A 27,664-nucleotide genomic window follows, 5' to 3' on the forward strand; every position below is an offset into this window, starting at 1 on the left:
GGCTGCACAGTGCTCTGCAGAGATGGAAGATTTCAATGGGGAGAAAGGGGCCCAGGGCCACTGTGACTGCCTGGTCAGAAGATGGAGTTCTCATCCATGAGGGCAGGACCAATAGTTCCCAGAAACTCAACACAGTCATTGATTACAAACTCAAGGACATAAGCCAGTTAGATTCAAACCGGGCTGCCACCGTCTCACTCTACATGCCACTGCATCTGCACCTGGTTCTTGGTTTTTATCATTTTATGTAAAAACACCTCAACTTTCAAGATCTGATTGACCCAAGTGGCTAACATCTGTTTGTGACCAACCAATGGCCTAGAGACATACTGTACCTCTTTTTACATACTGTGGATCTTTGAAAGGTGCAAATCATTATAATATCTAAAATATCTCACCGTTTCCTCACCGTCCAAATTTCAATCCTTTAGGGGCAACATGGCCCCATGGAGAATTTCATGGTTTGGGTAGATGTTCATGTAAGTCCCAGTAAGATATTTGGAAGAAGCCAAGACCGGTTTGGCTCAGTGGATAGAGCATCGGTCTGAGGACTGAAGGGTCCCGGGTTCGATTCCGGTCAAGGGCATGTACATTGGTTGCAGGCACATCCCCAATGGGGGATGTGCAAGAGGCAGCTGGTCAATGTTTCTCTCTCATTGATGTTTCTAGCTCTCTATCCTTCTCCCTTCCTCTCTGTAAAAAATCAATAAAACATTTTTTTAAAGATATTTGAAAGAGTACACACACACACACACACACACACACACACACATACACACACACATTTTAAAATCGAATTCTTAAAGAACCCCACAGTAAATATTTTCAAGTTTGTGGGCTACCTACTGTCTCTATGGCATAGTCTCTCTTACTGTTTTGTTTTTATAGCCCTTTAGAAATATAAAAACTCTCTTACTTCAAAGACACCCTACATCAAAACAGGCTACTGGCCAAAGTTGGCCTGTGGCTAGAGTTTGCTGACTCCTGATTTAGAGGGATAACAGCTAACATTTTTTGAGATGTTACCATCTACAAAACAATAACTGTTTGTGAAATGGTGGCTACCAGGGGCCTGGTCGAGGGAATAGGGAGTTAATGTTAATGGGTATAGAGTTTTAGTTTTACAAAATAAAAAGAGTTCTAGAGATGGATGAGCACAATAATAGGAATATACTTAACATCACTGAACTGTACACTTAAAAATGTTAAGATGGTAAATTTTATATTAATGCGTGTTGTTACTAAAAATTAACTGCTTATCCTAGACCGTTTGGCTCAGTGGACAGAGTGTCTGCCTGTGGACTGAAGGCTCTCGGGTTTGATTCTGGTCAAAGACACATACCCAGGTTGAGGGTTTGATCCCTAGTTGGGGGTGTGCAGGAGGCAGCCGATCAATGGTTCTCTCTCATCATTGATATTTTTATCTCTCTCTCCCTCTCCCTTCCTCTCTGAAATCAATGAAAATATATATATATATTTAAATTAACTGCTTAACTTTCATATAATACTCACCCAAAAAAAACACCTAAAGTAGATAAAGACATTTTATAGCTGAGGAATGAGAGTCTGTAAGAGCTTTCACAACTTGGCCATGCTACAAAGCTAGCAACTGGAATACTGAGACTTGAATCCTAATCTGTGGTTCTAAGAGACTGAGCTCTTCCTCATTCTCTCACCACCAAGAACTCCTTTTATTTATTTATTTTTCCAACAGACGCCATCTTGCCAAAGATTTTATCTGCCAAACAAGCATCACTCACTAATACTGACAAACAGAGCTTCAGATCCCTTCAGGGGTCAGCCCCTTCTTAAAAAATAACCTCTAAACTGACATGATGTCAGCCAAAAAAAATCAAAGAAATTTGATCCTAGTTAAGATTTTCATTTAGATAAATGTAAGGTCTGAGGACCTTCCTTATCTGTCTGCTTCACTCCACAACCCAGTTCCCAGAACAAGGCCTAAGATTTGGAAATATGAAGCACTGCTTGCCCTCCTTTATTTCTTGGCCCTTTGTGTTTAGGAAGCCTCATAATCTCTGTGAAACTATTGAAGGCAGATAGAATCCAGGACCTCTTTCATCGCTCAAGTTTTATGATTTTATAGTTATGCCAGGAGTATTCCTTCAGTCAGTCAACCATAATCCTCTAGATCAGTGTTTTCCAAACTTTTGACATACGTGTACCCCTTCTATAATTTTCATAACGCTGAGTACCCCTTGTACTCATGAGAACATAGAATTAGGCGCAGCTAAGCACAGTGCAGTGCATATCCCCACCATACTCCGGTGCAACGCGAACCCTTACCAAACTCTTCCCGTACCCCTGGTGGTATGCATACCACACTTTGGTTAACACTGCTCTAGATCATACTACAGCACAGGCTGCTAGTGTGTGTTCTTGCGAAAACACAGAGCAAAATGAAAGAGGAACCTTTTGTGTAGTGGGGTAGAGAGTCCATCACTTGGCAACAAAAACCAAGAAAGACCTTAAGAGATTTTTAATGAGTTCGGGAAAGAATCTTAACTAGTTGTTGAAACTGAGTCCTCACGGATTAAAGAAAGCAAAAAAAAAAAAAAACTGCTGGGGCTGCCTGTTTATAACAGTTCCCTCAAAGGCAACATCTGTGGCCTCCCTAGGCTTGTGACACATGCTGAGCCTAGGGTACACCTCATTCCCTTGGCTGTATCAATGGTCACAGCCACATGACCTAGGCCAGGCCAATCAGAAGCCTCCCCTGGGATTTTCAAACTTAAACTAGGAGGGAAAGGATCCTATGTTGCCCCAGGCCACAGGCGGTAAAGATGGCTATAGACTGGCACTGACCATGGATGGTATTACCTTCCATGCAGAGAAAGTCCATCTTTAGTAAGTGGAAAATGAAGCCATTCCTCAAAGACAAAGGTTGGAGAGAGAAAGTGTGGAGGAGCCAAACAAATACACAGCTGCGTTCAAGCCCCTGGTTCTTCTGATCATCCTTAAAGCCCACTCCATCCTGCAGTTTGGTTCAGTGAAAGAAAAAGAAAAAAAATTTCGTAAGCTGGATGATGTGAATTTTTGTTACCTGTGACCAAAAATCTTAATGCAGCCGAAACAGGTTTGGCTCAGCGGTAGAGTGTCGGTCTGTGGACTGAAAGGTCCTGGGTTCGATTCCGGTCAAGGGCATGTACATTGGTTGCGGGCACATCCCCGGTGGGGGGTGTGCAGGAGGCAGCTGGTCAATGTTTCTCTCTCATCCGATGTTTCTAGCTCTCTATCTCTCTCCCTTCCTCTCTGTAAAAAAATCAACAAAAAAATATATTTTAAAAAAAAAATCTTAATGCAGGGCTGAGGCAGTTGACTGACCTGGAAGGATAAAATGCGTCACCCAGGAGAAAGTAGGCTAAAGGTAACCAGCTCAACTCACCCTGGACTAGTTCCTCCTTCCTCCACCTCATCTGAGAAACCAGGTTAAACCTCGTTGCTACCAGGTGTGCTCCAATCCCTTAAAAAGGCAGGTTTGATACAATGTACTGTTTAAGCATTTTGGTTTTTAGACAGAAGTGAGTTCCCCGGAAACCCCCAAGTAGAATTATTTTTATCTTGAAAGCCCCTGATATTTTAGAGAGCATCCAGAAACAAGTGTGAAAAAGTGACAGGACTTCCGGCTATACATAGTAAAGAGCTTTAAGAGAATTGTTAAGAACATAATCCCTTTAAAAAGCTCACGTAAATCATATTAATCTAGTGAAGTAAATCTTGCACCACAAAGAGAGTATCAAGAAAAAAATTTCACTTTCTTCCAACCCAGCCACCACCCCAATCACCCTTTGTGTTACTTATTTTGTATCATCGTTTTCTTACCTTTTCTTCCTATGATTTTTCTTTGTTATTAGATTTATTGGGGTGACACTGGTTAATAAAATTATATAGGTTCCAGGTGTATCATTCTATAATACATCATCTGTATATTGTATTGTATATTCACTACCCGAAGTAAAGTCTCCTTCCATCACTATTTATTGACCCTTATTTCCTTCCCTGACCTTCCTTTCCCTCTGGTAACCACCATAAGTTTGTCTATGTTAGGGGTGTCGAACTCAATCAGAGAAGGGGCCAAAATCTAAAATCCAGCCTAAATCGCAGGCCGAATGGTTTACTGAACAGTCATAAACTGTCATTGTGATGGAAACGCAGCGGAGTACAGTGATGACAGCGCGGTGCGGGCCACATTGCAAGGCCTGGCGGGATGGATTTGGCCGGCGGGCCTTGTGTTTGACACATGTGATCTATGTCTATGAGATTTTGTTGGTGTGTTTGGTTTGTGTTTTTGTTTAATCCCTTGACCTTTTTCACTCTACCCCCATCCAACTCCCTTCTGACAGCTGACAATGTGTTATCTGTATCTATGAGTCTATTTCTATTTTGTTTGCTGTTTTTCTTTTGTTCATTAGATTCCACATATAAGTGAAAACATATGGTATTTGTCTTTCTCTGACGGGCTTATTTCACTTAGCATAATACTCTTCTGGTGCATCCACAATGTAGCTAAGGTAAGATTTCCTTTTTTTACGGCTGAGTAGTATTCCGTTGTGTAAATGTACCACAGTTTTTGTATCTACTCATCTACTGATGGACACTTGGGCGGCTTCCAAATCTTGGCCATTGTAATAACGCTGCAATAAACATAGGGGTGCATATATTCTTTTGAATTACTGTTCTGAATATATTCCCAAAAGTGGTATCACTGGGTTATAAGGCAGTTGCATCTTCAATTTTTTTATGTAACTCCACACTGCTTTCCACAGTGGCTGCACCAATCTGCACCATGCACGAGGGTTCCCTTTTCCTCATCTTTATCAGCACTTGCCATTTGTGGATTTATTGGTTATAGCCATTCTGACAGGGGTGAGGTGTTATCTCACTGTGGTTTCAATTTGCACTTTCCTGGTGACCAGTGAGGTTGAGCATCTTTTCATGCTGTCCGGCCATCCAGTGTAATTAGCATATTTCGCTTTTATTATTATATATATAACCTATTACTCCATAACAATGTTTCTATAAATCCACTGGCTATCTGTATGTCCTCCTTGGAGATGTGTCTGCTCAGGTCCTTTGCCCATTATTTAATTGGATTGTCTGTTTTTCTGGTGTTGAGTTTTGTAAGTACTTTATAAATTTTGGATATTAACCGATTATCAGATGGATCGTGAATATGTTCTCCCTTTCAGTGGGTTGTCTTTTCATTTTGTTGTTTCCTTTGCTGTGCAAAAATCTCACTCTGTGGAATGGGGAAGAGACAGAGGCCCTGAATCTTCTCTACTTGCTGATTCTAGTTGTACAGACAAGCATACCTTAGAAATACTGTAGGTTTCATTCCAGACCCTCTTCCTATGATTCTAATTATTTTTTTCCCATATGAAACTAGACTAGCTGAAGCTAATCACCATTAAACCTGTTCCATTTTACCTAAGATTGGAGAGCTGTGAATAGAAACAATATGCAATGAAATTAGTCACCAGGCACAAGGAAAACAGATAGTTTGCCTTAATAGAAAACTCATAAAATTAATAATTTGCAATAAAATATCTGAAAAGGTTATTTTTTAAATATCTAAAATTATTATTTCAGACTTTACTTAAAAAGAAGGTAAATAAGAATTACTCTCTAATCCAAGACTGTGTAAAAGCAAAGCACCCACATAATGCTTTTCAATTATTTTATTTTTAAGAACAATTCTGAATAATTGTAAAAGTCACTTTTTCATCATTAATAGTTAAGGCAAGAAAAGAGATTTTGCCAGGAGACAGCAGTTAATTCAAAGTCAGTCTACACACTACTAGAACAGCAGAAGTTTCTAGAGAACAGTTCCACCCTAGACTTGATAAGTGCCCTCCTTCTGACGAGGGTCCTTTTTTCCTACCAGTTTGTAAGCTCCAGGAGAGCAGGCGACGGAACTGTACTGGTCCACTGCTATGCTTTTAGTGCCAGCACATCATAGGTGATCAATAAATGCTTTGAATATGTAAGTAAATAAAGAGATCAGTAAATAAATCCAACTGCATGTCCTACTTCCAGAGCTGAGGAGGAGTTTGATATCAGAAAGTTTTTGAGAAACTGACAAAGAGGCAAATTAGAGAATGTAAAAGTTCCTATTTCTTTTTCTTAAATTCAAATGAATTCAGTAAGTATTTGGGGGGTGGGGGGAGACATGTCCTCTGTGCCAGGCACTGGATGAGCAGCTGCTGTCACACAGATAATGACAAAGCCCCTGCCCCTAAAGCGTGCGTCTGAGAGAGCTGCTGTCACCTGGAGGCCCAACTCTCACAAGACCTATCCATTCACCAGGACGTTCATCTTTAGTAGGATTGTGAAAGTAAAACAAAAAAGGGAGAGGAGGAGGCCATGGAAAACTTAAAAAGGGGATTTTCAAGTGCACTCAAGTATCCTAACTGGACATTAAAGCCTTGTAGTATTACCAGAGGCCAGATGCACAAAATTTGTGCAAGGGGCTCTGCCCTGGCAGCCCCGGCTTCATCCATGAGGTCGTCCAGAATGTTGTCCGGCCATCCAGTCTAATTAGCATATTTTGCTTTTATTATTATAGATATAACCTATTACTCCATAATAACGTTTCTATAGGAAATCCTAACAAGGATGCTATAGTTCCAGAAACAAGCTTCCATTTCCGTAATTCCCCTTCCTTCCTTCTCTCTCTCTCTCTCTCTCTCTCTCTCTCTCTCTCTCTCTCTCTCTCTCTCTCTCTCTCAGTGGTGGAGGGAAAATAAAGAGCAGCTTTTACAATGAGGACTCCCCTAGAATGGGAAACTACTGAAAAGGGAATTAGGGGAATGGTGTGATATTCCTGCATATATAGATCATTCGAGTATTTGAAGATGAAAAGTGGCTGCATCTTTCATTTTGAACCTCATTAAACCCTGATGCACCTTCTCATACTGAATTCCACCTTACTAAAGATACTATTACTGCCATCTGCTTGAATATATGAACATAGACAAATCACTTACCAAACTGTAGCCAAATCTGTTAAAGAGCAGATCATTTACTTTATTGGTTTCAGATAACATCAAATTATAGCCCCCTCCAAACACATCAGGTATAAAGAAGAAAACTCTAATTTTGGAATTGAGTATCTGAATACTCAATTTGGAATTCTCCCCAATACCAAAAGTAAGAGAGAGAGGTTGCGATTACATATGTATTCTTTTAACACAGCTGTTAATTTATCAATGAAGATTCTCTAAAAACTGCAAGCACTTTATCTCTCTGTCCATTCACACATGGAACCCGAATTATGTGTCAGATAATTAGCCTCAGGAAATGAGGAGATATAGCCACACAAAGAGGACACACCCTCAATTAGTAATACTGAGTATTATTCTTTCTATTTCTTATCTGGACTTGTTAAAGTCTAACTGAATGACTAATAAATCGAATGAAAATGGATGATAAGCTCCAAGTCCTATCCCATAATAAATCAGAGTAGAAATTAAAAATAGATTAAGAGTCACTATCACTTAGAGATCCACAGATGCAAACAAAATGAGGAGAGTATATGGGTCACACCATAAGCATTCCTGAAAGATACCATAAGCAGACCTATGAATTGTAGTGGCCTTGCACTGCAATTGATAGCTCCTCTAGCCCCTAAGACTGTCTCCTAAGTAGGCCACAGCTCTTTCTCCTCTATCCCAGCTAGAATATTCTATGGTCCAACACACAAGAGCAAAGAGGAACTGTTTTGACTTTTAAGTCATGGATATAATAAACATGGCTCAATAGTCACAAAACTGTTCAGATATCAGCAGGGGGATGGAGTGCTGGATTACAAATCAGGTAGGATAAGAATAGCTTCCTGAATTAGAGGTAACCTTTCAGTTCTAACTTATCAAATAGCATGGCTACAAGTCTTATATTAAGAAGTGTGGCATAGCAGAAAGACAAACAGCTTTGTGGTCAAGACAGATAAAATTTGTTTTCTTTCTCACTGGTGGCCTTGGGAGAGTGGAAATCTCCCTGAACTTCAGTCTCCTCTTCTGAGGAATGAAGCTGCCACCACTTGCCTCCTAGGGCTACTGGGAGATGGGCAATAATCCACATAAAGAAACCAGCCCAGTCAACAGCCTCTGTTTTTCACGCCAGGCTGTCTATACCTCCTCTCATCCAAGGTATTGCATGCTGCCCACACATGGCACTCAGAGTGTGTTAAAGGTAAGCTCAGCCTGTCAATCAGTCTGTGTGCTTAATAAAAAGCAAAACTCTTACACAGGCCTACTTGTGAAACCTAAGGGGAAGGATTAACTATCTGCTCCAAAGCCAAAAAAGGAACAACTTTTACATATAGCTCAGGTAAGACAGAACCTTTTCCATGGATTACTGAAAATAAAAACAACTTGGAAAGAACAGTCTCATCCTTGCAGCAATGATCAAGAAACTGATTTCTGATGCCACAATTGTCCGGTCAAAGGCACTACAAGAAATAGACCCTGCCAGGCTGGCATGGCTCAGTGGTTGAGCATAGACCCATGAGCCAAAAGGTCACGGGTTCAATTCCTGGTCAGGGCACATGCCCCAGATTCAGGCTCAATCCCCAGTACAGGGCATGCAGGAAGCAGCTGATCAATGTTTCTCTCTTCCACTGATGTTTCTATCTCTCCATCCCTCTCCCTTTCTCTCTCTCTCTCTCTAAAACCTATATAAACATATTTAATTAAAAATTTTTAAAAGGAAAAGAAATAACCTGTCTCTGGGCCTGATGTCAAAACAGGGTCCAGGACCCTGAAATACAGCTCTGGAATCTGACAGCTCTGAGCAGCTCTGGTCCAGCATGGAGAGCAGCAAGGCAAAATGGACAGATTAAAATGCTTACTATGTTTTCTTTTTTCTTTTTTTCTCCATACAAAAGTTTACTTAACAAAAGCTCAATGTGAAAATGTGCACAACTCAATTTTTATACTGTAGTAAAACGGGAGCTGCAGAGAGGGGACATGTGGAAGCAGTTGATGTCTATGGGCACAGCCATTCTTTATACTTGTTCTAAGGCTTCAAACACAATGCTAGTTTCCTCGTGTTACCACCATTCTATTATTATTCCCTTGTCCATTAATTGCCAACTCCACACATTCATCTCACAAGATTCATAAAGGGATCAAATCCCCGCCAATATTCCTTGAATGTATCTGCCACCATTTAATTTCAACGATAACTTCTTGTCCCTAAATTTATTTTAACTAAGGAAGGTGAGCTTTGCTCATGGTGTCTATGCAGCGAGTTCAAAAATACCTACCCTTTATTTTCAAACATGCCCCAGACAAGGGTTGGTCAGAATATGTTTTGGAGAACTGGTCTGCCCTCGAATTGCAGGGATGCCTGGCTCCTTACCTTCACACAGGCAGTTGTTCCTAAACAAGTATTTCTTTGCTAAGGACTGAAGACTCAGAATTCTAGAGCAGGCAGAAAGGGTGGAGATGAATCAGCCAACATCCTCACTTTACTGATGTGAAAACTAATGGCCATAAGTGTGGGTCACAGAGCTAGTTGTCAGAACCAGAATTAGAACCCTGGCCAGTATTTCTTCCACCAGACTTCACCTTCTCATTCACATTAGTGAACAGCCAGAGTTCTCTTCCTATTAGTGTTTTGGGGTGTGTGTGTGTGTGTGTGTCTGTATGTGTGTTTAATTTTTAAAATTGATTTCAGGAAGGGAGGAGGAGGGAGAAAAAGATAGAAACATCAACTATGACAGAGAATCATCTATCGACTGCCTCCTGCATGCCCCACACTGGGGATTGAGCCCACAACATGGGCATGTGCCCTGCCTGGAAATCGATCCATGACCTCCTGGTTCATAAGTCTGCGCTCAAGCACTGAGCCACCAGCTGGGCTGTTGTGTGTTTTTTAAGTCTTAGCTGTATTTGGTGGTCACCTCTTCTCCACCCCCCACCCCCAACTTCTTAATTATAAAATATATATGACATAAAATTTACCATTTTTAAGTGTATAGCTTAACAGTCTTAAGTATAGTTACACTGATAAGCAATCATTACCACCATCCATCCCTAGAACTAAGTAATTGCGGATATTTTAAAGAAAATCAAAGACAATTTTTTCATGGAACTAAATAACTTTATTCTGTAATGTATTGCCCATTTTGATCAATGACCTTTTGCCATCTTTCAGGCAGCATCATAATCCCACGTTCAAAAAACTTCTGGTTTTTATTAGCAAAAAACTGAATCAGGTACGATTTGACATCATCATCATTATTGAAATTTTTACCATTCAAGGAGTTTTGTAAAGATCGAAACAAAAAGTAATCAGATGGTGCAAGGTCAGGACTATATGGTGGATGTGGCAAAACATCACAACCAAGCTCCATTAATTTTTGCCGAGTGACCAAAGATGTGTGTGGCCTTGCATTGTCATGATGGAATACAACACCTTTTCGATTTGTCAATTCGGGCCGCTTTTCTTCAACTGCATTGTTTAATTTCGTTAGTTGTTCAATGTAGACATCAGAATTGATCGTTTGGTTTTGTGGTAAGAGTTCAAAGTAGACAATTCCTTTGTAATCCCACCAAACTGATAACAAAACCTTCTTTTGATGAATATCAGCTTTTGATGTTGTTTGAGTTGGTTCACCTGGCCTGCTCCACGATCTTTTCTGCTTGATATTATTGTAAACAACCCGTTTTTCATCGCCAGTTATCAGTCGTTTTAAAAATGGATCATTTTCATTACGTTTCTTTAGCAAATCGCAGCTGCTAATGCGTTGTGTTAACTGTGATTCTTTCAGTTCGTGAGGAACCCATGTATCGAGTTTTTGAACATAGCCAAGTTGTTTTAAGTGATTTTCAATGCATGTATGTGATACATGAAGCTTCTCTGCAATCTCACGTGTTGTACTGTGACAGTCCGAATTGATTATTATATATATATATAAATTGACTCCATAGATGAAGGGGGAGAGAGAGGAAGAGAGAGGAAGAGAGAGGGAGAGAGAGGAGAGAGATAGAAACATCAATGATGAGAGAGAAACATTGATTGGCTGCCTCCTGCACACCCCCTACTGGAGAGCAAGCAGACAACCTGGGCATATACCCTTTATTGGAATTGAACCTGGGACCTTTCAGTCCCCAGGCTGATGCTCTATCCATTGAGTCAAACAGGATAGGGCTGGTAAATTATTTTTAAAAAATGAAAATTATTGAATGCTTTGTTCCTGGCCTTAGCTTTACTTAAAAGCAAATTTTATGAGAAATCTTTTAGAGGCTGTGAAAGGTAGAGGGAAAAGCATAGCAATAATAGTGAGGAGGATGACTTTGTATTAATGACCAGTGTGACACCTGACAAGCTTTCCAAGCTCTCAGCATGCATTTCCACAGGACAGAGAAAGTGGTCTACATCAGCGGTTGCTAACGGGTGGTCCTCGGACCACTGGTGGTGTGTGAGGTCAGAAAGACTGGCGACCGCTGGTCTAGATAACTCCAAGTCTCTGGATTCTGCGAGTTCTATAAATCCATGGAAAAAATTACTGAGTGGATCACTATCTTTCTTAATCATTTTTCTTTTCTTTTATTTCTGTTTGAATTACTAAGCATACTAGAGTTTCAAGAGCTGTTTCTAGTTAAGGAACTTAGTATATATATTTTTGAGACAAGAGTTCCAGGGGCAACGAAAAGAATTCCTAAGCTGGAAAATAGCCGGCAATGATTTTTCTCTCGGTAGTACATTTATTTGCTAATCACCTTGGAATTTCTCCGGTGCAGTACCTGTATAATCTGAGTCACACTGTGAACTTGTGGTTATTTTATAGCAGTTGATATAAAACTACTGTGTGCACACTGAGCTCTCAGTATCAGCAGGACATACTTGCCAAGAAAAGTTTGCTACAAACAACACTTCAGTTACCGAGCAACATACCAAGATCCCTAACTGAAAATGCATTCTGGGTCAAAACGCAAGCCTGGCCACAGGTAAGGCACCAACACCACCCTCTAAATCCCCGCCATTCCTGGGCCCGTCCGAACACTCTCTTCCCCAGGAAGGATTTGCAGGATGAGCAACGCACCCTGTGCCCCCCCACCCCAGCTTCCCAGAACCCCTTCTGCTTTAGTGTCCACCAGGAAGCAGGCTCTCTACTCCTGGGGCCAGAAGGGCAAGAGACCGATAGAATTCTCCATGTCTGTTTCGCCAACCAATATTTCAACTACTTAAAGTAGCTTCTACAGGAAGCTTCCTATGCTGGGTACAATGATCTGTATGAACCTATTCCATCCGTAGAGTCCTGGGAGGTAGGGATGTTCATGCTCACGTTAGGAAAGGAGGTGGAAGCCCAGAGGAGTGTCGTGTCAGAAGGTACACCGGAGGGAAAGTGCATGGCCAGGTGGGACCTTCCACTAAACTAGGGGTGTCGAACTCAATCAGAGAAGGGGCCAAAATCTAAAATCCAGCCTAAATCGCAGGCCGAATGGTTTACTGAACAGTCATAAACTGTCATTGTGATGGAAACGCAGCGGAGTGCAGTGATGACAGCGCGGTGCGGGCCACATTGCAAGGCCTGGCGGGACGGATTTGGCCCACGGGCCTTGTGTTTGACACATGTGCACTAAACCGTTTGCCCATACCCTCACAAGTCTATGACCAGCTGGCCACCCACCAGAGGACATCTGAGGTTCCTCTCTTTAAAAACAGGCTCTAATGCTTTAACAACCAATCTGTGGCCTTTTGGTCAGGTGTGAAGCGTACAGATCACACATTCTCTTACCTTTATTTCTACTGGTAGGCAGGATTTTGACGAAACCAAGAGGATAAACCTTAGATCAGCCCTTTCATTAAGAGTCCAGAGACCCAGTGCATGAATTCGTGCACGGGTGGGGTCCCTCAGGGTGGCCTCGCAGCCTCGTCTGGCACCCTGCCATGGCCTGGCACCGCACCGCCCCCTCACCTGCTTCACCATCCCACCTGTGGGGTGATCAGCAGGGTGATCGGCCCCCCGTTTGCACCCACCTTGGCCTGATCCCACCCACTCACCTGCTCCACCATCATACCTCAGTCCTGCTCTCATCAGGGCCCATCAGGGTAAGCAGTGCTTCCACAGCTCCCCGCTGCCAGCACCACACAGCACTGACACCCTCCATGTTCTGCACCTGCCCTAGTGGTCAGCACACGTTATAGTGAGCGGTCAAACTCCTGGCCAAATGACCACCCAACGGGACAATTTGCATATCAGGCTTTTATTATATAGGATAGGATGATTTTCTACAACAGAAACACCCATATTACCACCACCTCCAATACCTGCAGATAATGATTGGGTCCCCCGTGTTTCTATCCTCCTGTAGGCTCCTAGGAAGTCTACTGGGGGAAAAGACATCCATCCAGTCTTCCTTAGACATTTTTATTTATTTATTTATTTTTTAAATATATTTTATTGATATTTTACAGAGAGGAAGGGAGAGAGATAGAGAGCTAGAAACATCGATGAGAGAGAAACATCGACCAGCTGCCTCTTGCACACCCCCTACTGGGGATGTGCCCGCAACCAAGGTACATGCCCTTGACCAGAATCGAACCCGGGACCTTTCAGTCTGCAGACCAATGCTCTACCACTGAGCCAAACTGGTTTCGGCCCTTAGACATTTTTAAAAGACTTAAACTATCCAAATCTTTCCTCTCCAAATTCTAAGAGTGCAGTGTTAATTAATACTCATTACATAACAGATTCAGGAAACTGTTTCCTATGATCACATGCATTTTTCTACAGCACCGAAACCCCTTCGGGAGGTATTAGGTTGTGCACTACATTTATAATGATTTTATTGGACCTAGAGCATAATTTTCTTATTTTAAATGACCATAGAGATTTCTAATAATTGCTTTCATTGATTTTATGACACAGTATTGGTCTCATCTATGATTTATTTGATGCCAAGACCTTGATCAGAAAGTCAACACCCAAAAACAACATTGTTCCTATGTTAAAACACCTACTTTTATGGGAGAGTTTTTATTAATGCTATGCCATGAAAGGAGGGAACTGCCTGCTCAGGAGGACACTTATTAAGCAAAATGTAAGAGTAAGTTTTTCTTTCTTTATCTCCCAACTTTTAGGAGAAAGAAGTATTATTTGGAATTAATATTTTTTAAATATATTTTATTGATTTTTTACAAAGAGGAAGGGAGAGAGATAGAGTTAGAAACATCGATGAGAGAGAGTCATCTATCAGCTGCCTCTTGCACACCACCTACTGGCTATGTGCCCGCAACCAAGGTACATGCCCTTGACAGGAATCGAACCTTGGACCCTTCAGTCCGCAGGCTGACGCTCTATTCACTGAACCAACGCGGTTTCGGCTGGGATTAATATTTTTAAGCAAGCGTCAGAGAATAATGTGGAGTATGTCTCGAATTTCTGTTCTACTCCCTACATCAGTTGTTCTCAACTCTGGCTACATATCAGTACCCAATGAGGGCATTTAAAAAATAGCTATGCTAGGCCCCAACCCAGACCGACTGAATCAGAGTTTCTGGGGGTACACTCAGGTCTGTATTTTTTTTTTTTGAAGCTCCCCAAGTAATTGTAATGTGCATCCAGGATTCAGAACAGCTGCCCTACACCAGTAGCTCTTAAACTTGAGAGAGTATCAGAATCATCTATCTAAAAGATATTGTGAAAACACAGATTGTTGGGTCCCAGCTGGGAATTTCTGATTCAGTAGGTTTGAGGAAGAACTTTAAAATCTGCATTTCTACTCAGCCAGCGTGACTCAGTGGGTGAGCGTTGACTTGTGAACCAGGAGTTCACAGTTCGATTCCTAGTCAGGGCACATGCCCGGGTTGCATGCTTGATCCCCAGTGTGGGGCATGAAGGATGTAGCCAATCAGTAATTATCTCATCCCTGATGTTTCTATTTCTCTCTTCCTCTCCCTTCCTCTCTAAAATCAATAAAAATATATATTTTTTAAATCTGCATTTCTAACAAGATACTAATGGCCCAAGGGCCACACTGAGAATTACTGCCACTTTCCTAGTTGAATATTGAGTTGTTCTAAGTTAATTTTATGATAAATATAGTAGAGGCCTAATACATGCAAGAGTAGGGCTTCCTTCCCCCAGCTGTCGGCACCAGCTTCCCACCTTGTACCCAGAACCTTCCCTCGCAGCCCCAGCTTCCTCCGGAAGGATGTCCAGTCTAATTAGCATATTATGCTTTTATTATTTTAGATTAGTTTGCTCCTTGATATGGATTTTTGAGCAGGTTTTCAACAGTGTCAGCCAAAGAAAAGGGTTTTTCTGCCTGATTGTCGTGGCTTGGTGGTTGAGTCTTTACCTATGAACCTGGAGGTGGTGGTTCACTTTCTGATCAGGGCACATGCCCGGGTTGCAGGCTCGATTTCCCAATGTGGGGCATGCAGGAGGCAGCCAATCAATGATTCTCTTCCATCATTTATGTTTCTCTCTCTTCCCCTCTCCCTTCCTCTCTGAAATCAATTTTTAAAAAAATTTTAAGGATTTTCTGCTTAATCATCAATTAAAACAGGTAACTTAATTTGTCAGAATACACCATTGCCTGAGAACTGCAGTTCCTAAAGCTCAACCAGAATGAAATTGGGTACAATACAATTCAACCATTAGTAAGCACCTCCCATACCATGCTGGGAACACACTGTGAGTAAGTCATTCTTTCCTTCCCAGTGACAGACAATCAGACAGGACTGCTGTGCACACAAGTAGCTATGGAGTCAGACCATGACAGTGGAGGTAACTGTGAAAACCTAGGTGGGGGAGGGGAGGCTCAGAAGGACTTAGGGGAGCTTTACAGCAGGATCCCCAAGGGGACGGCCATTTTTCCACCGTCCTCACACATTTTACAATACCAGTGCAGCAGATCCCCTGCCCTTCGAGGGTGCATCTGGACCTTGTCCCCAGGCATTATGGGAGTCCAGACAAATGTAAGTTTCAGGCTGCAGGCAGGTTCTGTGGTGTATCTACCTTTGAACTTTTTACAGCAATTAACCAACGCCTCACACACACAGGCGTTGCTGAATACCTAGGAGTGATAAAAAATGTAATCTGGAAGGTAAACCTAATGCACCCAGAGGGAGAAGGAGGTCAGGTTCAGGTTACCAGTTTTTTTGCTCTCTAAGTAGTAACCCCATTCCAGGCCTAAGACACCATAGGTATTTAAGAAGTGAGCTTAGGTAACCAGAATACAGTTAACACACGAAGCTGGTGTTGGGATAAGGGTGAAAAGCAGCAGTTTTCCTGTGGCTTGTTTCTATAGATTTGGAAAAAGTAAGAGAGGAAGACTCCTCAGAGATTAACTCCTAATGCAGGGACCCCACTGTAACCCTACTCTGGAGTATACACATAGTAGGTGCTCAAGTCATGCTCTTTTGAATTGAAATAACTTGAGTTCCTTACTGAGTCTGAAAAACATTTCTTAAGTTATAGGACTTTATCTGACATTCAGCAGCTGATTCAGCTGAGGGAATTCACGGAGACCTGTCAAGAAGTAATTTCAAAATCCAAATGCACAATCACCAACTAGGAACAGAATCCCTCTCACACATCCCACCAACCAGACTGAAGCACCTTCAACGACACTCTGGGCCCTGAAGACGCTGGACAAAGAAAATTTGTAGAAGTCAAAACTTCTCAATATAAGAACACCTACAAACAATATGATGTTATCAGAAGAACTGAAATTGACATGGAAAGTTAGCTGCTGAAAGCACCCTTTGGAGTGCAATGTCGCTGTGATTAATCTGATCAAAATTGTCTTCATTGTCTGTCTGTTACATAATCCTGGATTGCGATGATTTCAACGGGATGCTCTTCTCTGAATGGGTGAATTTGTAACCACTTCCTGTCACAGGAAAGTTACAAAGGGATCATCCTAAATTCTTCCATAATAGGATGGTACCCAGATATTAGCAGTTTGCATCTCAAGAGCACTGTAAACCTAAAATGAATCAAGATGATAGCTTACTGAATGGTGAAATACCATTATTTCCAATTGCAACAGAACAGAACTAGAATTTACTACCTTTTTAAAATATATATATATATTTTATTGATTTTAGAGAGGAAAGGAGAAGAAGAGAGAGATAGAAACATCGATGATTAGAGGGAATCGTTGATTGGCTGCCTCTTGTACATCAGACCGAGCCTGCAACCCAGGCATATGCCCTTGACTGGAATTGAACCTGGGACCTTGAGTCCATAGGCCGATGCTCTATCCACTGAGCCAAACTGGCTAGGGCTAGAATTTACTACCTTTTCTTTAAGGGGAGGGGGAGGTGGTACTTAACAAAGGAACTAAGATAAACAAGATCATAAGAGGTACATTTAAACTACGTAAGGGAGTGAAATATAAACATTTGACTGTTTTGTGGGGAAAAAATACATCAAAATTTTTAACTATGGAGAGGTCAACAATCTACTCTGAGCATTCAAGAAAGGAGAGGGGTGAGAGCAGGATAATGCAGGATACACTCTGGTTGAATGGAATATATAAATTATGTAGAAAATGTAATACTATATTTACCCCAATGTGTTTTAAACAATATAAAAAAGCATGAATCTTTCTTAAAGTGCCGGCACTCTTAACGAGGCTTATAGAATGTCTATAGTCTGACATTCTATAAGCCTCATCTACTCATATTCAAAAAGAAACGTGTCACTTCACATAACTTACCAAGTTAACAGGACCTTTAAGAGAAAAAGCTAAAGGGGTTAGGGAATATGTAATGCAAGTCAAGTAAGCACTGAGAGGCGATAAAAAGATAAAGACGCAACTTTTTCAAATACTATATTTGACCGAAGTCAAAGTAATTTAGGACGTTCCACGACAGAGTTGGTGGGGTTTGCTTGAGTTTGGCAAAATGCTCATACAGAATGAATTATTCAACAACGAATCCACAGGGATATGCCTAACGTCAAAAGCAATACAAAATGTTACCAATTTCTTCCAATAAACAAACACATAATAAAGCTAGGCACCAAAGGTCTGAGGGCCTGGTGTTTTTGCATTTTTAATAGGGGGAAATATTCACCTTGTCTTATATCAAAGTGACTGCTGCATTTGCCTGAGAAAGATGTTCTACAGTAAATAGCACATTTCTTAGAAAACCAGTGATTTTAAAGAAGAGTAAATATATTTTCCTCTTGAAGACCATGGCTAACCACAGTATGGCACAATTCTGGAGAAATCAGACCTCACCCAGTTACAAAAATAGCAAAAAGGACTCTTGTTGCTGGCAGAAAAGCAACAAGCATCTGGACTGATACAAGAACAACCTTCTAAAACTTTTTTATTAGGCATGAAAATCCCCAGCTCTTTCAGATAAGGCTGAAAGATAAAAACTTAACTGTGTTTTATAAAAAGGAGAGGCACTAAAATCATTCTTCAGGGGAAAAATAACAGAAAGAGGTGAAAAAGAATAAGGGGGGAAAAAGGAAAAACTTAGGTTACACGCCAAACACGGGGCGCCATCTGAGGACTTGGCACAACGGGGCCTCGATCCCCTCACCTGTGAAGTGAGGATAGTGGTGTCTGCCTCCCTCGCCGTACAAGGTATTATGAAAATTAAATAGAGATTTTAAAAGGATTCAGTAACCCATAATTATTATTAATGTTGTTTTGTAAGGAACCCCAGTTTTGCTACAAAGGGGCCCATTATAAATACTAATATAAGGGAATTATTCTTTTCATTATAAGCCCCAAAACCAACCAAGTCTTTGATTGGCTGACTTTTCCTGACTGACTTAATTAAATAGTAGATGGCTGGTGATGTTCCCCATCCTCTGGTAGTCACCTTTTGACTAATCCCTTCCCACTGAATGTCTCATGTCTAGGGAACAAAATAAGGTGCAGTGACTATATGTAACTCAGTGACAAAAGGCAGTGTGGTGTCTCACTCACTGGGATTACTCATTCCGGATGCTTACAGTCATGTTGTGAGCAGACCTATGCAGAAGCCCAGGTGTGAGGGACTGAGACGCTAGCCAGAGAGAAACTGAGGCCTGCCAACAATCACACGCGTGAGCCTGGTAGTAGATCTTCTGGACAAGCTGGGCCTTCAAATGACTGCAGACCCAATGGGCAACTTAACTGCAATTTCATAAAAGGTGCTGAGCTACAAAAACCCAGCTAAGCTGCTGCCACAGCCCTGACCCGCAGGAAATGTGTGAAATAACCCTGGCCAGGTGGCTCAGCTGGCTGGAGCGTTGTCCCATGCACCAGAAGGTGGCAGGTTCCATTCCCTGTCAGGGCATATACCTGGATTTCGGGTTCTATCCCTGGTGATGGCATATGGGATCAATGTCTATCAATGTCTCTCTCTCCCATCAATCTTTCTTTCTTTCTCTATCTCTCTCAATTAACATTTAAGATCAGTTGCTCTTCCCTGGTTACAAATGATCGTATTCATTGATAAATCCTGTCATTTTTTACACTTGCCTTGTTTTTAACAGTAACTTCCAATGGTCTCTCCTTAAACTGATCATATTTATTATGTAAAAACACACCTTGAGTTTGATTCTTGTAATCTACCTATTATCTTACAATAAGAGGATAGCTGATGTGTGTTTTTCAAGTAGTTTTTCTGCTGTAATGTATTTGGGTTACAGAGAGAAATAGCTACAGCGAAAATTATATTGTCATGTAATCCTACTGAATCTAATAATACTAAGATTATCCTACTGAATCTAATAATACTAAGATTAACCTACACTTTATATATATATTATACACATTATATATATATAAAATTGACTTTTTATAGAGAGGAAGGAAGAGGGATAGAGAGTTAGAAACATCGATGAGAGAGAAATATCGATTCAGCTGCCTCCTGCACACTCCCTACTGGGGATGTGCCTGCAACCAAGGTACATGCCCTTGACTGGAACTGAACCTGGGACCCTTCAATCCGCAGGACGACACTCTATCCACTGAGCCAAACTGGTTAGGGCGATTAATATACACTTAAAAAAAAACAAACTGATTTACAAAACCTATTCTGATTCCACCAAATTTGAAGCTCTGGTTTCCCAACTCATTTTGCAGCCCTGTGCAGCTGCTCTTTGCAGCTCACCTCATGTTTTAAAGAGCCTTCATACCTAGTATGCCCATGAAGATTTTATTCTGCTTAGGCCAAAGATTTGGTCAAAAGTTTGAAAAAACCCAGTCACAAAAGAGCAAAATCTTTGTGAACTAGTATTCCCCTCACCCCTAACCCCATTATAAAACAAAGAAGAAAAAAGAGGAAAATAGAAGTAAATTATTAATGATATGTTATTATGCCTTTAATTTTAATTCATCCAAAAATATTTAATGAGAAGTTATGTATACTATTCAAGGCATTCAAGTCCAAATAATGGAGCTGGCTATTTCTGTAGAACTGAAATTTAGATCCCTCACCAACGAGGGGAGCCCAGTGAAAACCTGATGCCTACACTCCTGGATGCGTCTCTATTATGCCTGACCAGAGAAGACTTGCTAACTTGCGTCCTGCAGACATGCTTATAACGGTTACTAAAGAGCTGTTTCATTCTGTGTGTAAATTACAGGACAAAGAGATACACTTTGAAAATGCTAATTTCAACTGTCAGAGTAGTTTTGTGGGGTTTTTTTTTTAGGGTTTTTGTTTTGTTTTGTTTTTGGTTGTTGTTGTTTGTTTGTTTTTTAAAGATCTCAAAGGCTACTGGTATTTTTCTTTCAGTTTGGCCTTGAGGAGCATTTTACTGAACCCGGGGCCAAGAAGTGAAATCCATATGGCCTTCAATTTCCTCAGCTTACATACAAGGAAGTGCAACAGTAACCAAAACACTTTTCAAACATATTTTTAAAAGCAGTTTTTCAGCATGGGGATTTTCCCACCAACTACATTCTATGCTTTTCAAACTACCTTCTATCAGATGTTGATTTACAGGCAGAACTCAAGTTCTTATTTTTTAAAATGTTTGCTGGACACATGAGAATCACATTTTCTTAAGAGGTGGTTTAAAACAGACCTATACTAGTTGTTGGCCCGGTGTTAAAATGGAGAAGGTGTAGTTTAGACTGATGTGGAAACATGCTTCTCCTCTTCTATGGAAACAGAGGCTTATTTTTTTGCTCGTGAATATAATTATGAAACACTACACACACAAACATGTAAGACTGTTGCACATTCAGCGTATGTGCATTCCATATTCACAAAGGGACTTCAGATGGCTTAATGTAACAAAAACACAATAAAATCATCCCATAAAGATAAAACTATAGGGCCTTTGTATTTGGAAGAAAGTAATGATTCCAGAGAACTAGACTAAGGATGGTAGCTGCAACTGAGACCTAATTTTAATTCTGAGCTTCCACGCAGCTATCATTATTAGATAAGAGACATACTAGTTTATCCAGTTTATCAAGAGGACATTTCCCTCACTCACCGATAAGCCTTAAGCATAAGAAATACTACACATAATGGAGAATGTCTTCAACATCATTTTATAGAAATACGCGGTTTCTTGTAGCAGAGGCAGCCAACTGGCAACTCATGGGCCAAATTCAACCCACAGCTATCCTCTTTGACCCTCACAGTGTCCCTCAAATGTTTTTAATTGTTGCCAATATTTAACATAAGAACTCCTTCTCTTGAAAAATCAGCCGAAACCGATTTGGCTCAGTGGATAGAGCGTAGGCCTATGGACCGAAAGGTCCCAGGTTTGATCGGTCAAGGGTATGTACCTTGGTTGCAGGCACATCCCCAGTAGGGGGTGTGCAAGAGGCAGCTATTGATGATTCTCTCTCATTGATGTTTCTAACTTTCTATCCCTCTCTCTTCCTCTCTGTAAAAAATCAATAAAATATATTTTTAAAAAATAAATAAGTAAATAAAAATTTTAGAAAGAAAAAGAAAAATCAGATGTGGGTGCACTGACCCTACATTTCCACCAGCAACAGTCAGCTAGAGCTTACTACCATGTTTCCCCGAAAATAAGACATCCTCCGAAAATAAGACCTACTTACAGGTTTCCTTCTGATTGAAATATAAGGCATCCCCCGAAAATAAGGCCCCCCTAGGCTAAACATGAGAGATTTGGTCCACTGATTCTGAAAGAAATGGAGTCACAAGAAATTCACTAGGAAATTCAGGAATTGGATTGTTATGATGATGTTCCAGAGGATGATGACATGATTGTCATTGAATAAATGAGTAAATTCTTGATACTGTAGGATTCACAGTTTGTCTGGTTTATGTTGACAACTACCGTACTACCGTACCATATACAGGTAATAAATTTCCTTTTTTTTTCATTTAACAATAAATGTGTACCGTATTCTTCTCCATGGAAAAATAAGACATCCCCTGAAAATAAGACCTAGCACATCTTGGGAGCAAAAATTAATATAAGACACTGTTTTATTTTCGGGGAAACAGGGTATCTATATAGTGGTCTCTTTTAAACAGTCTAACTACAAAACGTGGGTGCACAATATGAAACCACCAGTCTCCGAAGGCCAGTCTGCAGGAAGCTAGAGTGATGGATGGAGTGAACAGGATTATGGAGCAAAGAGGGGAGCCGCACATTAGAACCACCCAGGAGGCTCTTTAAACAACACAGAAGCAGAAGTCCCAGGACTTTGGTGTGTATCAGAGAGCAATGGCTCACGTCCCTGCGGATGTGCTGGCCATCCATAATAACCAGATGACAATGTTTTGAAGATCACCCCTGTGAGACCCCAACACAGGTCCCGTGTCACCAGATCCCTCGGTGCTCAAAGGCAGTCGACTCCAATGGCTCTGCCAAAAGCTAGAGGACAGTCATTGGCCAAGGAGACTTTCAGGGAAAGTTCCCGAGGGCAAGCGCTCTGGGCCGCTGATGGTAGAAAAACCTATAGATTTGGTCGTCCGGCATGCAGTTGGCAAATCAAACGTCTGTTGCGGAAGTGAAGGGGACAGGAGAGGGAAGGCCATTCCAAAGGGAGGGGATGGAGAAGTAGCAGAGGCAGGGTCTCAACGGTCCTTAAGAAAGAGCTTTGGATCTGTCAACTGGCTGACCGAGGAATGGATTCAAGGCCTGGGAGTAATGCTTTCAAACTGCTTTTTAAAGCAGCAAACCTCAAATTCTAAATGAAACCTCAATATATAAAACAGCAATGAGTGCAGCAGACTTCTGATTGGAAGGTGGGTAAGAAGCCGAATTCCCTACGTACAGACATCTACTCTCTCTTCTCATGAATCTGCCACCTACCCAGACTCCTCAGGCTGGGTGGAATATGCTGTTAAGAGCACTGCCATGGGAAATAAAAGACAGAATTCTTGTCTGGAAATTTTTAAGGCAGATAGTAACACCCTGACCATAATTGTTATAGATGAACTAAAGCCATAACTCATTTTTCAGTATCAAAATTATTGTTTTGAAATCATTGCTGAATTGGACACCATTAATACAAAAATCAAGGAACCAAAGTGCTAACTCTTCCCTGGTAAGCCTCATAAAATGTATCAAGAATTATATGAGAATCAAGCACCTGTTCCCAGTCTTCAATAACCCTTAAAACAACGTCCATGTCAAACTTACCTACTTTATAAACCTCAGTCCCTTTGGTCATTTAAAATAATTGACCTACCAGAACCTTTGTCACTTCAAACCTTTTGTGAAGAAAATAAATAAAATGTGAATTTAAAAAATATATATCTTAACTGAAAAATTGAAAGAATATTAGTCACCTAGTAGTTTGTTCTTTTATTCCTTAAAAGGAAGACTAAGCCTTACATTTTTAAATATCTGAGCTTAAAGCTTGGTTTCTCAAGGTCTTCCATGTCATCTTTAAGAGCTACACAACGGAGAGTTTTAAAAAGCTCCGTTTATGCATTCCCTGTCCATGATTTGAAGGCATCGCTATCAGTCTGAAGAGAAAGGAGGAAAGAGTACAGCTGGATACGGGAGACAGAGGCCAGCTCATTTATGCATCCACAATATTTTCTCTATCCCTCAATGATTAAAAAAAAAAAAAAAAAAAAAAAGGATGTGTTTTCCCTTCATAGAGAATAAATACAAATTGCACTGCTACAGAGGGTAGGGGGGTGGGAGTGGGGAATCATTCTGGCCTGGGAAAATCCTTCCCAGGTTTTCAACCCTCAAAAGCCTACAAGGACGTCTGGCCCCCACCACCATGGAGGAGCGCACGTCTGCTTCCCAGGCCGAGGAAGTGTACACCACAGAACCCATACATTCCAACACATTGAGCAAGCACACACAAGCCTCCTGGCTTCCCCACACTCAGCCAGCGAGGGGGCACAGGGTGGAGGCAGGCCCCGCACCAGGCACCTTCTAGCCCGGCCCCACCATCCAAACACAAAGGGAAGGAGAATAACAGAGAGGGGAAGTGGCCGGTATGAGGCCTCATAGAAAGAAAGGTAAAACCTTTTGTGGGGCAGGCCGGCTCCGCACTCCTCGAGTGTTTTAACATCAAAGTAAAGAACAACGCGTGTGAGACTTCCAGTCCAGTCCTGTGCCACCCACTGGAGTCACCCACTGTTTCCCATGCACCATCAGTGAGCTCCCGTCTTCCCCACGCCCTCCCCAGAGAGTGCCTGACCACGCTCAGTCACCTATGCTGCCATGGCCGCGGGCCTCCTTCCCTCTCTCCTTTTTACCCTCTCTCCCTCTCTTTTCCTTTCCCTTTCTCTTCCCCCTCTTCTTCCTTTCCTCCTATCCTTCCTCCTTTCTTCTTTCTTCCTAACAACTGAAGAGGCTAAACTGCTTTTTTTTTTTCATCCTCTACCTCTGACTCAAAGATACATAAACATTTTACTCCAAAACCTTATCCTTACAATAATGAAAAACACCTTTTTTTTTTCTCTCTCTCTCTCGCTCCCCAAATATCCATTGTTAAAACCACAAAGATCAGGAGGGACTAAAGTTAAAGGGCTCCTTGATATACAAAAAAAAAAACACAACAAACCTAAATAGCCTATCCTCAAATGAGCTTTTCAAATTATCTTCTATTTCATGAATTGGTTTGAGGTTAACCTGTCCAGGATCAACACTCAATTACATACTTTTCACTTTGTTTTTTTGAAGAGCAGATATAACGTGGTAATAAGGATGTTTCTTCTGATAATAGTTTAAGCTCCATTAGAAGTTCTAGACTGAGAAAACCCATTATTTTAACCTCATAATAAATATCATAAAGCCATGTTCTTATCAAATAAGCACCTCTATACGCAGAAGCAAAACTCTTGTATATCTCATTTCATTGGCACTATCACTGCATCTTAATTCCTATTTACTAAAAAAAGTCACAAATGCATTCATTATAAGTTTAAGTTTTATATCCAAAAACACATATATATCTTTTCTACTTCCTTTGTTATCACTGACATTTTCATGTCAAAAAGGTTTAAAATTGTCTAATGTTAATAACATGAACCACTTTATAAAAGGTAATTTGCAAGACTCCCTTATTTTCCTTCTCCAAAACCCTAGACATGTTAAAATACACAGATAAAAATGAAAGCATATCAAACTTCGTGCAACATTCTAGGTCCTGAACAAAATAGCTTGAGTTTTTTTGTGTGGTGGTTTTTTGTGGGTTTTTCTTTTTTCAGAATTAAAAAATATACATATCTGGGCCAAAAGCACAAATGCAGACCGCGCTCCCCCCCATACTGCATACATATATGTTTTTCGCACTTAATTTTTAGCCACAACAATATTTTTAAAACATCTTTTTAACTCTATATAATTACCAACGCTTCTGCTGTAGGATACTTCAAGAAAGCCTCCTCAAGTTATGACTAACACTTTGAGTTTTCTTCCTCTTACATGACATTAAACATATACTAAACTTCAGAGTCATTTCCTCTGCATATCAGTAGCATCCATGTAAATTTTACCTCGTGATCTGAGTTAGGAAAAATGTACAAAGTTACTCTATAACTTATGTACACATTAACAAGCTTTCCACTTTATTGTTGAGGTGCTGCAGTTATATTCAAATGAGATGGACCTCGAGGGCAGCAGGGCCACTGCTTCTAGGAAGCAGGTGGTCAGGCAGAAGGAGGGGCTTTGGCGCCTGGAGCTTTGCAGTCCTACTGTAAGAGGGATAACATACAGATCTCTGCAGGCTGTGGTCAGGATGAAATAGGCAGAAGGCCTAGTCCAGTGCCCAGCACATCAGTCACCTCTCTTCCTTTTCCTATCTTCTGAGTCAGAATTCCACAAAACATGTGATACCCACCCTGAACTGTACGAACTTAAAAGAATGAAACACCTGGGGAGTTGGAAATAATCTTCTTTCACCTATTTTTTTTCCCCTTGGTAATTCCTTCCTCCCTCCCCCAACCACTATCATCTATATGAGTGTACACAAAAGTTAAAGGAGATGAGGATAAAAAGCTTACAACTGAGGAAAAAATGGACCGTACTGTACATGCTTAGTTTCTTGATTATGTGTCTGAGTGATTATATAGTTAATGAAGAACTCTGAGAAAACTTTATGGATGCTATTCTGTTAATGCTCATTCCATCCCCATGGGAGAGGTCAAAGGCTATATTTGGCACGGAGAGTGAAGCAGCGAGGGCAGAGTGTAGTAGAGAGGGGAGAGTGAAGCAGAGAGGTAACAAATCGGACAAGACCTGGCAGCACGAGGAAAGCACACCAAAGCACAGATCTGCCCTCCAGCCATGTTTTGGCTGAAACCTGTGAAGAGCCCATCCTACACTTTCATTTACCAGGGCTACTACCTGTGTGATCTGTATGGCTCCGGTGCTGAAAGATATCTTTCTTGGCAACGTCCTATTTCATAACACAAAGAAGGCAACCCTGAAAAAAGCAATGGGAAAACAAAACCCAACCTGCTGAGTTAGGCATCCCTCCACTTCTGTCTAAGGGCAAGCATGACGATGGGAGGAGGTAACACTGCTGGTAATTTTTTAATTATCTCTGTTTCCAATTATTTTTCTCTAAAAAACTGTCACAAAGTATAGGTCATGCAGACTGATGTAAGAATAAGACTGTGGCAATGGGTCATTCACAAACAAACCTATTTTCATCTATTTGCATAACTCTTGAATGGTACCCTTTGAATCTCACAACATTTTTCAGGTGACTTCTTTAATATAAAATATTGTACATATTGTAAATGAAGCACACTGGACTGACGCTCAGAAGATCTGAGTTCTAGCTCTAATGGCCATGAGGCTTTAGGGCAAGTTATTCAATTTCTCTGAGACTTTTTTACAGTTTCCTCGTCTGTGGGAAAAAAGGGGGTGGGGGATATTGTTCGATATTCTTCATTTGAAATGAATGAAATAATGCGTGAAAGAGGCTGTGACATCATCAGCACTATATAAATATAAGATACAGCAGGTGCTTAAAAATACTTCTATCTCCCTGAGATAAGGCTACTTTTTACCCATCAGCACATGGAATCATGAAACAACCTTTCTGGTCACATTTAAAGCAAGTATTAAAACCTCAAACTTGCCCCTAAGGCAAACTGTCACCCATTTGTACACATTATTTATATGCTAATAAGGAAAACTGAAAATACCATTCTTATTGCAGTGATCCCATAACGTATTTTCTTGGTCATTAGGTACAACATTTCTTATAATCTAGATAAGTATTAGAAAGTCTAAAACCTGTGTCAGAACTCTTAATTTTCA

General features: G+C 40.9%; 1 protein-coding gene and 1 pseudogene across 3 annotated transcripts in view; both read right to left on the bottom strand.

The window, feature by feature from the left end:
• Positions 1-27,664, bottom strand: part of IGF2BP2 (insulin like growth factor 2 mRNA binding protein 2) — a 131,890-nt gene that overhangs the window by 96,356 nt on the left and 7,870 nt on the right. The gene's annotated exons all lie outside the window — the stretch shown is intronic.
• LOC118724611 lies at positions 8,685-9,633 on the bottom strand (annotated as a pseudogene).

Source organism: Pipistrellus kuhlii, unplaced genomic scaffold, assembly GCF_014108245.1.
Source record: "Pipistrellus kuhlii isolate mPipKuh1 unplaced genomic scaffold, mPipKuh1.p scaffold_m20_p_2, whole genome shotgun sequence".
Lineage (NCBI taxonomy): Eukaryota > Metazoa > Chordata > Mammalia > Chiroptera > Vespertilionidae > Pipistrellus > Pipistrellus kuhlii.